This window comes from Euprymna scolopes, chromosome 21 (genome assembly GCF_053919585.1).
Source record: "Euprymna scolopes isolate OS-2025 chromosome 21, ASM5391958v1, whole genome shotgun sequence".
NCBI lineage: Eukaryota > Metazoa > Mollusca > Cephalopoda > Sepiida > Sepiolidae > Euprymna > Euprymna scolopes.
In genome coordinates, this window is record NC_136502.1 from 63424760 (window position 1) to 63437694 (window position 12935).

The 12935-nt window shown below is 36.4% G+C and overlaps 1 protein-coding gene across 1 annotated transcript in view; it reads left to right on the top strand.

The window, feature by feature from the left end:
• Nucleotides 1-12935, top strand: part of LOC145242417 (uncharacterized) — a 450806-nt gene that overhangs the window by 174773 nt on the left and 263098 nt on the right. The window lies entirely within an intron of this gene.

Here is a 12935-nt window from a genome sequence, read left to right on the forward strand (position 1 = left end):
ACTTGGGAATATCAAATGCTTTATGTAGATCACTAAAGTTAAGGAATATTGAGCTTGGTCATTATCTGATGAGTGACTACTTGGGAATATCAAATGCTTTATGTAGATCACCAAAGTTAAGCAACATTGAGCTTGGTCATTATCTGATGGGTGACTACTTGAGAATGTCAAATGCTTTATGTAGATCACCAAAGTTAAGCAATATTGAGCTTGGTCATTATCTGATGGGTGACTACTGGGGAATTTCAAATGCTTCATGTAGATCACCAAAGTTGAGCAATATTGAGCTTGGTCATTATCTGATAGGTGACTACTTGGGAATATCAAATGCTTTATGTAGATTACCACAGTTAAGCAATATTGAGCTTGGTCATTATCTGATGGATGACTACTTGGGAATATCAAATGCTTTATGTAGATCACCAAAGTTAAGCGACATTGTGCTTGGTCATAATCAGATGAGTGACTACTTGAGAATACCAAATGCTTTATGTAGATCACCAAAGTTAAGCCATATTGAGCTTGGTCATTATCTGATGGGTGACTACTTGGGAATATCAAATGCTTTATGTAGATCACCAAAGTTAAGCAACATTGAGCTTGGTCATTATACGATGGTTGTCTTCTTGGGAATACCAAATGCTTTATGTAGATCACCAAAGTTAAGCAATATTTGACTTGGTCATTATCTGATGGGTGACTACTGTGGAATATCAAATGCTTTATTTAGGTCAGCAAAGTTAAGCAATATTGAGCTTTGTCATAATCAGATGAGTGACTACTTGGGAATACCAAATGCTTTATGTATATCACCAAAGTTAAGCAATATTGAGCTTGGTCATTATCTGATGGGTGACTACTTGGGAATATCAAATGCTTTATGTAGATCACCAAAGTTAAGCAATATTGAGCTTGGTCATTATCTGATGGGTGACTACTTGGGAATATCAAATGCTTTATGTAGATCACCAAAGTTAAGCAATATTGAGCTTTGTCATTATCTGGTGGGTGACTACTTGGGAATATCAAATGCTTTATGTAGATCACCAAAGTTAAGCAACATTGAGCTTGGTCATTATACGATGGTTGTCTTCTTGGGAATACCAAATGCTTTATGTAGATCACCAAAGTTAAGCAATATTGAGCTTGGTCATTATCTGATGGGTGACTACTTGGGAATATCAAATGCTTTATGTAGGTCAGCAAAGTTAAGCAATATTGAGCTTGGTCATTATCTGATGGGTGACTACTTGGGAATACCAAATGCTTTATGTAGATCACCAAAGTTAAGCAATATTGAGCTTGGTCATTATCTGATGGGTGACTACTTGGGAATATCAAATGCTTTATGTATATCCCCAAAGTTAAGCAATATTGAGCTTGGTCATTATCTGATGAGTGACTACTTGGGAATACCAAATGCTCTATGTAGATCACCAAAGTTAAGCAATATTTAGCTTGGTCATTATCTGATCGGTGACTACTTGGGAATACCAAATGCTTTATGTACATCACCAAAGTTAAGCAATATTGAGCTTGGTCATTATCAGATGAGTGACTACTTGGGAATACCAAATGCTCTATGTAGATCACCAAAGTTAAGCAATATTGAGCTTGGTCATTATCTGATGAGTGACTACTTGGGAATATCAAATGCTTTATGTAGATCACCACAGTTAAGCAATATTGAGCTTGGTCATTATCTGATGGGTGACTACTTGGGAATATCAAATGCTTTTTGTAGATCACCAAAGTTAAGCAATATTGGGCTTGGTCATTATCTGATGGGCGACTACTTGGGAATATCAAATGCTTTATGTAGATCACCAAAGTTAAGCAATATTGAGCTTGGTCATTATCTGATGGGCGACTACTTGGGAATATCAAATGCTTTATGTAGATCACCAAAGTTAAGCAATATTGAGCTTGGTCATTATCTGATGGGTGACTACTTGGGAATATCAAATGCTTTATGTAGGTCACCAAAGTTAAGCAATATTGAGATTGGTCATTATCTGATGGGTTACTACTTGGGAATATCAAATGCTTTATGTAGATAACCAAAGTTAAGCAATATTGAGCTTGGTCATTATCAGATGAGTGACTACTTGGGAATATCAAATGCTTTATGTAGATCACCAAAGTTAAGGAATATTGAGCTTGGTCATTATCTGATGGGTGACTACTTGGGAATATCAAATGCTTTATGTAGATCACTAAAGTTAAGCAACATTGAGCTTGGTCATTATCTGATGGGTGACTACTTGAGAATGTCAAATGCTTTATGTAGATCACCAAAGTTAAGGAATATTGAGCTTGGTCATTATCTGATGGGTGACTACTGGGGAATATCAAATGCTTCATGTAGATCACCAAAGTTAAGCAATATTGAGCTTGGTCATTATCTGATGGGTGACTACTTGGGAATATCAAATGCTTTATGTAGATCACCAAAGTTAAGCAACATTGAGCTTGGTCATTATCTGATGAGTGACTACTTGGGAATATCAAATGCTTTATGTAGATCACCACAGTTAAGCAATATTGAGCTTGGTCATTATCTGATGGGTGACTACTTGGGAATATCAAATGCTTTATGTAGATCACCAAAGTTAAGCAACATTGAGCTTGGTCATTATCTGATGAGTGACTACTTGGGAATATCACATGCTTTATGTAGATCACAACAGTTAAGCAATATTGAGCTTGGTCATTATCTGATGGGTGACTACTTGGGAATATCAAATGCTTTATGTAGATCACCAAAGTTAAGCAATATTTAGCTTTGTCATTATCTGATGAGTGACTACTTGGGAATATCAAATGTTTTATGTAGATCACCACAGTTAAGCAATATTGAGCTTGGTCATTATCTGATGGATGACTACTTGGGAATATCAAATGCTTTATGTAGATCACCAAAGGTAAGCAATATTGAGCTTGGTCATTATCTGATGGGTGACTACTTGGGAATATAAAATGCTTTTTGTAGGTCAGCAAAGTTAAGCAATATTGAGCTTGGTCATTATCTGATTGGTGACTTCTTGGGAATATCAAATGCTTTATGTAGGTCACCAAAGGTAAGCAATATTGAGCTTGGTCATTATCTGATGGGTTACTACTGTGGAATATCAAATGCTTCATGTAGATCACCAAAGTTAAGCGACATTGTGCTTGGTCATAATCAGATGAGTGACTACTTGAGAATAGTAAATGCTTTATGTAGATCACCAAAGTTAAGCAATATTGAGCTTGGTCATTATCTGATGGGTGACTACTTGGGAATATCAAATGCTTTATGTAGATCACTAAAGTTAAGCAACATTGAGCTTGGTCATTATACGATGGTTGTCTTCTTGGGAATACCAAATGCTCTATGTAGATCACCAAAGTTAAGCAATATTGGACTTGGTCATTATCTGATGGGTGACTACTTGGGAATATCAAATGCTTTATGTACATCACCAAAGTTTAGCAATATTGATCTTGGTCATTATCTGATGGGTGACTACTTGGGAATATCAAATGCTTTATGTAGGTCTCCAAAGTTAAGCAATATTGAGATTGGTCATTATCTGATGGGTGACTACTTGGGAATACCAAATGCTTTATGTAGATCACAAAAGTTAAGCAATATTGAGTTTGGTCATTATCAGATGATTGACTACTTGGGAATACCAAATGCTCTATGTAGATCACCTTCACCTTCAACAGGGCACTTTTCAACAGGGAGGAGGAGGAGTCGCTCCCCCCCCCCTAAAAAAAACAAAAAACATTATTACTACATAATTTAAACCAACGTCAAAATTTAAAATATGCTGACTCATGTCGTCGAAATTATATCAGCTCCCTTTAATGGCGTTAATCTTGACTTCTTGCAGATATTTGTTTGACGTGTTTCTTCACTATAATACCAATATATATATATATATATATATATATATATATATATATATTTATCGTTTCATGTAAAAAAAAAAGTTAAGCAATATTGAGCTTGGTCATTATCTGATGGGTGACTACTTGGGAATATCAAATGCTTTATGTATATCACCAAAGTTAAGCAATATTGAGCTTGGTCATTATCAGATGAGTGACTACTTGGGAATATCAAATGCTTTATGTAGATCACCAAAGTTAAGGAATATTGAGCTTGGTCATTATCTGATGGGTGACTACTTGGGAATATCAAATGCTTTATGTAGATCACTAAAGTTAAGGAATATTGAGCTTGGTCATTATCTGATGAGTGACTACTTGGGAATATCAAATGCTTTATGTAGATCACCAAAGTTAAGCAACATTGAGCTTGGTCATTATCTGATGGGTGACTACTTGAGAATGTCAAATGCTTTATGTAGATCACCAAAGTTAAGCAATATTGAGCTTGGTCATTATCTGATGGGTGACTACTTGGGAATATCAAATGCTTTATGTAGATTACCACAGTTAAGCAATATTGAGCTTGGTCATTATCTGATGGATGACTACTTGGGAATATCAAATGCTTTATGTATATCACCAAAGTTAAACAATATTGAGCTTGGTCATTATCAGATGAGTGACTACTTGGGAATACCAAATGCTTTATGTAGATCACCAAAGTTAAGCAATATTGAGCTTGGTCATAATCTGATGGGTGACTACTTGGGAATATCAAATGCTTTATGTAGATCACCAAAGTTAAGCAATATTGAGCTTGGTCATTATCTGATGGGTGACTACTGTGGAATATCAAATGCTTCATGTAGATCACCAAAGTTAAGCGACATTGTGCTTGGTCATAATCAGATGAGTGACTACTTGAGAATACCAAATGCTTTATGTAGATCACCAAAGTTAAGCCATATTGAGCTTGGTCATTATCTGATGGGTGACTACTTGGGAATATCAAATGCTTTATGTAGATCACCAAAGTTAAGCAACATTGAGCTTGGTCATTATACGATGGTGGTCTTCTTGGGAATACCAAATGCTTTATGTAGATCACCAAAGTTAAGCAATATTGGACTTGGTCATTATCTGATGGGTGACTACTTGGGAATATCAAATGCTTTATTTAGGTCAGCAAAGTTAAGCAATATTGAGCTTGGTCATAATCAGATGAGTGACTACTTGGGAATACCAAATGCTTTATGTATATCACCAAAGTTAAGCAATATTGAGCTTGGTCATTATCTGATGGGTGACTACTTGGGAATATCAAATGCTTTATGTAGATCACCAAAGTTAAGCAATATTGAGCTTGGTCATTATCTGATGGGTGACTACTTGGGAATATCAAATGCTTTATGTAGATCACCAAAGTTAAGCGATATTGTGCTTGGTCATAATCAGATGAGTGACTTCTTGGGAATATCAACTGCTTTATGCAGATCACCAAAGTTAAGCAATATTGAGCTTGGTCATTATCTGATGGATGACTACTTGGGAATATCAAATGCTTTATGTAGATCACCAAAGTTAAGCAATATTGAGCTTGGTCATTATCTGATAGGTGACTACTTGGGAATATCAAATGCTTTATGTAGATCACCAAAGTTAAGCAATATTGAGCTTGGTCATTATCTGGTGGGTGACTACTTGGGAATATCAAATGCTTTATGTAGATCACCAAAGTTAAGCAACATTGAGCTTGGTCATTATACGATGGTTGTCTTCTTGGGAATACCAAATGCTCTATGTAGATCACCAAAGTTAAGCAATATTGGACTTGGTCATTATCTGATGGGTGACTACTTGGGAATATCAAATGCTTTATGTACATCACCAAAGTTTAGCAATATTGATCTTGGTCATTATCTGATGGGTGACTACTTGGGAATATCAAATGCTTTATGTAGGTCTCCAAAGTTAAGCAATATTGAGATTGGTCATTATCTGATGGGTGACTACTTGGGAATACCAAATGCTTTATGTAGATCACAAAAGTTAAGCAATATTGAGTTTGGTCATTATCAGATGATTGACTACTTGGGAATACCAAATGCTCTATGTAGATCACCTTCACCTTCAACAGGGCACTTTTCAACAGGGAGGAGGAGGAGTCGCTCCCCCCCCCCTAAAAAAAACAAAAAACATTATTACTACATAATTTAAACCAACGTCAAAATTTAAAATATGCTGACTCATGTCGTCGAAATTATATCAGCTCCCTTTAATGGCGTTAATCTTGACTTCTTGCAGATATTTGTTTGACGTGTTTCTTCACTATAATACCAATATATATATATATATATATATATATATATATATATATATTTATCGTTTCATGTAAAAAAAAAAGTTAAGCAATATTGAGCTTGGTCATTATCTGATGGGTGACTACTTGGGAATATCAAATGCTTTATGTATATCACCAAAGTTAAGCAATATTGAGCTTGGTCATTATCAGATGAGTGACTACTTGGGAATATCAAATGCTTTATGTAGATCACCAAAGTTAAGGAATATTGAGCTTGGTCATTATCTGATGGGTGACTACTTGGGAATATCAAATGCTTTATGTAGATCACTAAAGTTAAGGAATATTGAGCTTGGTCATTATCTGATGAGTGACTACTTGGGAATATCAAATGCTTTATGTAGATCACCAAAGTTAAGCAACATTGAGCTTGGTCATTATCTGATGGGTGACTACTTGAGAATGTCAAATGCTTTATGTAGATCACCAAAGTTAAGCAATATTGAGCTTGGTCATTATCTGATGGGTGACTACTTGGGAATATCAAATGCTTTATGTAGATTACCACAGTTAAGCAATATTGAGCTTGGTCATTATCTGATGGATGACTACTTGGGAATATCAAATGCTTTATGTATATCACCAAAGTTAAACAATATTGAGCTTGGTCATTATCAGATGAGTGACTACTTGGGAATACCAAATGCTTTATGTAGATCACCAAAGTTAAGCAATATTGAGCTTGGTCATAATCTGATGGGTGACTACTTGGGAATATCAAATGCTTTATGTAGATCACCAAAGTTTAGCAATATTGAGCTTGGTCATTATCTGATGGGTGACTACTGTGGAATATCAAATGCTTCATGTAGATCACCAAAGTTAAGCGACATTGTGCTTGGTCATAATCAGATGAGTGACTACTTGAGAATACCAAATGCTTTATGTAGATCACCAAAGTTAAGCCATATTGAGCTTGGTCATTATCTGATGGGTGACTACTTGGGAATATCAAATGCTTTATGTAGATCACCAAAGTTAAGCAACATTGAGCTTGGTCATTATACGATGGTGGTCTTCTTGGGAATACCAAATGCTTTATGTAGATCACCAAAGTTAAGCAATATTGGACTTGGTCATTATCTGATGGGTGACTACTTGGGAATATCAAATGCTTTATTTAGGTCAGCAAAGTTAAGCAATATTGAGCTTGGTCATAATCAGATGAGTGACTACTTGGGAATACCAAATGCTTTATGTATATCACCAAAGTTAAGCAATATTGAGCTTGGTCATTATCTGATGGGTGACTACTTGGGAATATCAAATGCTTTATGTAGATCACCAAAGTTAAGCAATATTGAGCTTGGTCATTATCTGATGGGTGACTACTTGGGAATATCAAATGCTTTATGTAGATCACCAAAGTTAAGCGATATTGTGCTTGGTCATAATCAGATGAGTGACTTCTTGGGAATATCAACTGCTTTATGCAGATCACCAAAGTTAAGCAATATTGAGCTTGGTCATTATCTGATGGATGACTACTTGGGAATATCAAATGCTTTATGTAGATCACCAAAGTTAAGCAATATTGAGCTTGGTCATTATCTGATAGGTGACTACTTGGGAATATCAAATGCTTTATGTAGATCACCAAAGTTAAGCAATATTGAGCTTGGTCATTATCTGGTGGGTGACTACTTGGGAATATCAAATGCTTTATGTAGATCACCAAAGTTAAGCAACATTGAGCTTGGTCATTATACGATGGTTGTCTTCTTGGGAATACCAAATGCTTTATGTAGATCACCAAAGTTAAGCAATATTGAGCTTGGTCATTATCTGATGGGTGACTACTTGGGAATATCAAATGCTTTATGTAGGTCAGCAAAGTTAAGCAATATTGAGCTTGGTCATTATCTGATGGGTGACTACTTGGGAATACCAAATGCTTTATGTAGATCACCAAAGTTAAGCAATATTGAGCTTGGTCATTATCTGATGGGTGACTACTTGGGAATATCAAATGCTTTATGTATATCCCCAAAGTTAAGCAATATTGAGCTTGGTCATTATCTGATGAGTGACTACTTGGGAATACCAAATGCTCTATGTAGATCACCAAAGTTAAGCAATATTTAGCTTGGTCATTATCTGATCGGTGACTACTTGGGAATACCAAATGCTTTATGTACATCACCAAAGTTAAGCAATATTGAGCTTGGTCATTATCAGATGAGTGACTACTTGGGAATACCAAATGCTCTATGTAGATCACCAAAGTTAAGCAATATTGAGCTTGGTCATTATCTGATGAGTGACTACTTGGGAATATCAAATGCTTTATGTAGATCACCACAGTTAAGCAATATTGAGCTTGGTCATTATCTGATGGGTGACTACTTGGGAATATCAAATGCTTTTTGTAGATCACCAAAGTTAAGCAATATTGGGCTTGGTCATTATCTGATGGGCGACTACTTGGGAATATCAAATGCTTTATGTAGATCACCAAAGGTAAGCAATATTGAGCTTGGTCATTATCTGATGGGTGACTACTTGGGAATATCAAATGCTTTATGTAGATCACCAAAGTTAAGCAATATTGAGCTTGGTCATTATCTGATGGGTGACTACTTGGGAATATCAAATGCTTTATGTAGATCACCAATGTTAAGCAATATTGAGCTTGGCCATTTTCAGATGGGTGACTACTTGGGAATATCGAATGCTTTATGTAGATCACCAAAGTTAAACAACATTTAGTTTGTCGTTTCTGAATTTTTGAGATGAGGATTGGTTATTTATATTCATCAGACTACTGTTCTTATCTTGAGTGTGATTTTCACAACGTTGCGGCCGATATTACCTCCGACCTTCTTCAGGTGTATCCTATCTTTTAATGGATGACATCATTCTTTTGTTACGTCATCATTTATGATATCATAAAGAATCTTCTACAAATTTTGGAAGATGACTTTATCCTTTTTTTTTTCAATTTTAAAAGATTTTTGTTTCTGCTGTTGAGGGTATTCTACTGTATCACAGACACCACCTGAAATAGATCTTTTTAGGGTTCTAATCATCCCTTTAAACAAAATTGTTTGTATGTATCTTGCTCATCGTGTAGATTTTGAAATTCATTTTCATGAGTCTGATTGCTCCCATGATCAGTGGAATGATGATCTTCCTAAGATATATATATATATTCTGGCAGCCTGCAACTTCCTTTGTCCTCATTAGTAGAAGAATTCAAAGTTGGAAAGGTGCATCTTCAAATGATGGTGGATGACTCAAATGATGAATTTGTCCGGGAAGCACATCCAACTGTAAAAGCTGGCACCAAGTGGTCAGTTACAAAAACAATTGAAGAAGCAGAATCCAGTCTTCGAACTAAGGAAATAATGGGTCTTGTTCAAGTTGACAGGGCTGGTTTAGGATCCACAAATTATGAGCCATTTTCCAAAATGGGCATTAAAGATAAGAGAAAAATGATGACCGAGGAAATAAAAATGCTTGAGGAGGAAAAAAGAAAAGCTACTGCTGTTACTCAAGCCAAGCAATGTGCGTGGACAACATGGAGTGATATTGAGCCAGTTAAATTATCATGGGACATCTTAATCGAAATGGAACCACTGGCGATATCATACCTTTTGAGGTCTACATATGACCTACTGCCATGCGCATCGAATCTCAAAGAATGGGGATATATAGATTCTGATCTGTGTACTATATGTCAAAAAGAGCGCGGTACCTTGCGTCACGTCTTGTCTGCATGCTCAAAATCCCTCCCAATGTTTACATGGCGACACAACCAGGTTCTAGAAGTGCTGGTTGAGATAATATCATCCCAGTGTATATTAGCTAACAAACAGCCTGTAACAACTAGTGAACCCAGGGTTCAATTTTGCCAGGAAGGCAAATGTCCATCAAAGAGGAAAAATAAATTGAATCCCAATATGAAGTTATTGAATGGGGCAAAGGATTGGAAAGTTTCAGCAGATCTGAAGACATCTTTGAAATTTCCAGTGCACATCCTCCAAACAGAAAAGCGGCCTGATATTTTGCTCTGGTCTGACTCTAAAAAGAGTATATTTTTAATTGAGCTAACTGTCCCTTGGGAAGAAAATTTCTCAGAAGCTCATGAACGAAAGAAAGATCGGTACGAATGCGTGCATGCCGAGTGTATAGAAAAGGGATGGATGTGCAATGTGATGCCTATCGAGGTTGGATGTCGAGGATTTTTAGGACACTCCACCATTTCGCTTCTTTCGAAAATAGGCGTCACTGGAAGGGATTTAAAAAAACAAAAATGTCGCCTGCAAACAATTGTTAGACAAGCGTAATGCTGGATCTGGCGCAATTCGAAGACATTTGCAAAGAGAGCATAATATTGTCCACTTCTTCCGTTCTCGGGCTGTTCTGGAAAAAGGGAAAAAGAAAAAGAGAGAGGGAGGAAAAAAAGGGGGAGAAGAAGGAAAGAAAAAGAAGGAAGGGGGGAAGGAAGGAAAAAAGGAAAGAAAAAAAAGGGAAAATTAAAGAGAAAAATAAATAAATAAAATTTAAATTAAAATTAAAAAGTTAAAAATGAAAAAAGTTAAAAACAGCGTTTTTCCTCTGCTTGAATATGCCAGGTAATTTTATTTATTTATTTTTTTTATCCTATTTATTGCTTTGCCCAGCAGCAATAGCTGCTGGTGGCGCCAGGGGTGGCAGTCCCGCTTTAGCCACCGAAACTGTGTCATCACCTCTGGTTAGCGGCTGATGAGGGCAAAGTAAAAGCACATGTGGTCACATGTTGTATGTAGAATATATATATATATATATATATATATATATATGTTACAATATTTGTCGTATAATGGTGGTAGATATTTAATTGCCGTGCACCACAGCAAAATGTGGCACAAGGCCGGAAAGTGCAGAACAGGCAAGCTCCCCTAAAGAAGGGGCACCCTTGTCTCAACAAAAATTGCCTGGGCACACCTGTCGGTATTCGCCGGTATGGGCGCCTAAGGCGACAAGCTATTAACTTGTCCCAGCAGAAAGCCCGGTTGCAAGGCCTGGGAGGGTGGACCTCCTTGTTAGTACCAAAGCGGTGTACCCCAGTCCGACAGATGCTGAGCCAGTTCCCGGCCCCTCACCTATCGGGCTGAGTGTCAAGAACGGATCCTTGACGAGTACTTCTACCCTGTCCCTTCAGCCGAAGCCGCTAGGAGACATCCCATCATACTGGAGTATAATGAGGTATTATCCTGCACAGCTGGGAGATTCTACTTATAAACGATGCTGCTAGGAACTGACAAATCGAATAAATCCATGTTCTGCTACCAACCAGAATTGCTCCATAAATATTAAACTTTTCTGTAACAATTTCGCATATGTTTTTTTTTTTTCCATCTCGACACAGAAGAATCTTTTGCTCTGTGGATTCCAACTCAAGAACTGTCTACTGCCAACCAGTCAACTCTCAGGACTTGTGTAAAATAACGAACTATCAGAGACTGTTCTGAAACTAAACATGGCTTACACTTTTAGAATATATATATATATATATATATATATATATATACTAGCAGTTCAGCCCGGCTTTGCTCGGGCCCTATGTACTGTTCATAACTTTATGCGCATATATTAGAAAGTTTGACTCACGTCCAGGTAACCTACATCTAAAATTTTAAGTGTTTAGACCCAAAATTGGTAGAGGAGTTTTGTAGTGTCTGCGAAGGTCAACTCTTTCAATTTTGACCTTTTGGCAGCAAAATTTTCGCCCAAAAACTGATTAAAAAGCTTGCTGCATGTCTGAATACCCTTTATGTAAAATTATAAATGTTTAGACCCAAAATTTGCTGAATAGTTTGCTAGAAACCGCAAAGCTAAAATCTTTTGAACTTTGACCCCTTGGCAGCCAAATTTTCGGTCAAAAACCAATTAAAACGCTTGCTCTATGTCTGAATACATGTTATGTAACATTTCAAATGTTTAGGTCAAAAATTGGTTGCGTAATTTGGTAGAGACCACAGAGGTCAAAGTTTTTTTTACCTCAATTTTTACCCCTTAAGATTTATTGTTTTGGGTTCAAATAAAATTAAAAATTAATTGATCTATGTCCAAATAACCTACATGTAAAATTTCAAGTGTTTAGACCCAACATTGGCAGACGAGTTTGATAGAGTTTTTAATGGTTAAATCGTTGAACTTTGAGCTCTTGATAGGCAAATTTCTGGCCGCAAACCGATTAAAAAAATTTTCCCAAATCTCAATACGCCTTATGTCCAATCTCGAGTCTGTAGAATGAAAATTGACAGAGTAGTTTAGTAGGGAAATGTACACACACTCAGACAATTTCACTTTTATAAATATACTAGCAGTTCAGCCCGCATGTTCGCGGGTCTATGTACTGTTCATAAATTTATGTGCATATGTATGTATATATATATATATATATATTAAAAAGTTGACTTATGTCTAGGTAACCTGCATCTAAAATTTCAAGTGTTTAGACACAAAATTGGCGGAGGAGTTTGATAGAGTTTTCAATGGTCAAATCGTTGAACTTTGACTCCTTGACAGCCAACTTTCTGTCCGAAAAACGATTAAAACGATGTTCCTAAATCTCAATACCCCTTATGTCAAAGCTCGAGACTGAAAATTGACAGAGTAGTTTGGTAGAGAAATGTACACACACACACACACATACACACAATTTCACTTTTATAAATATACTAGCAGTTCAGCCCGGCTGTGC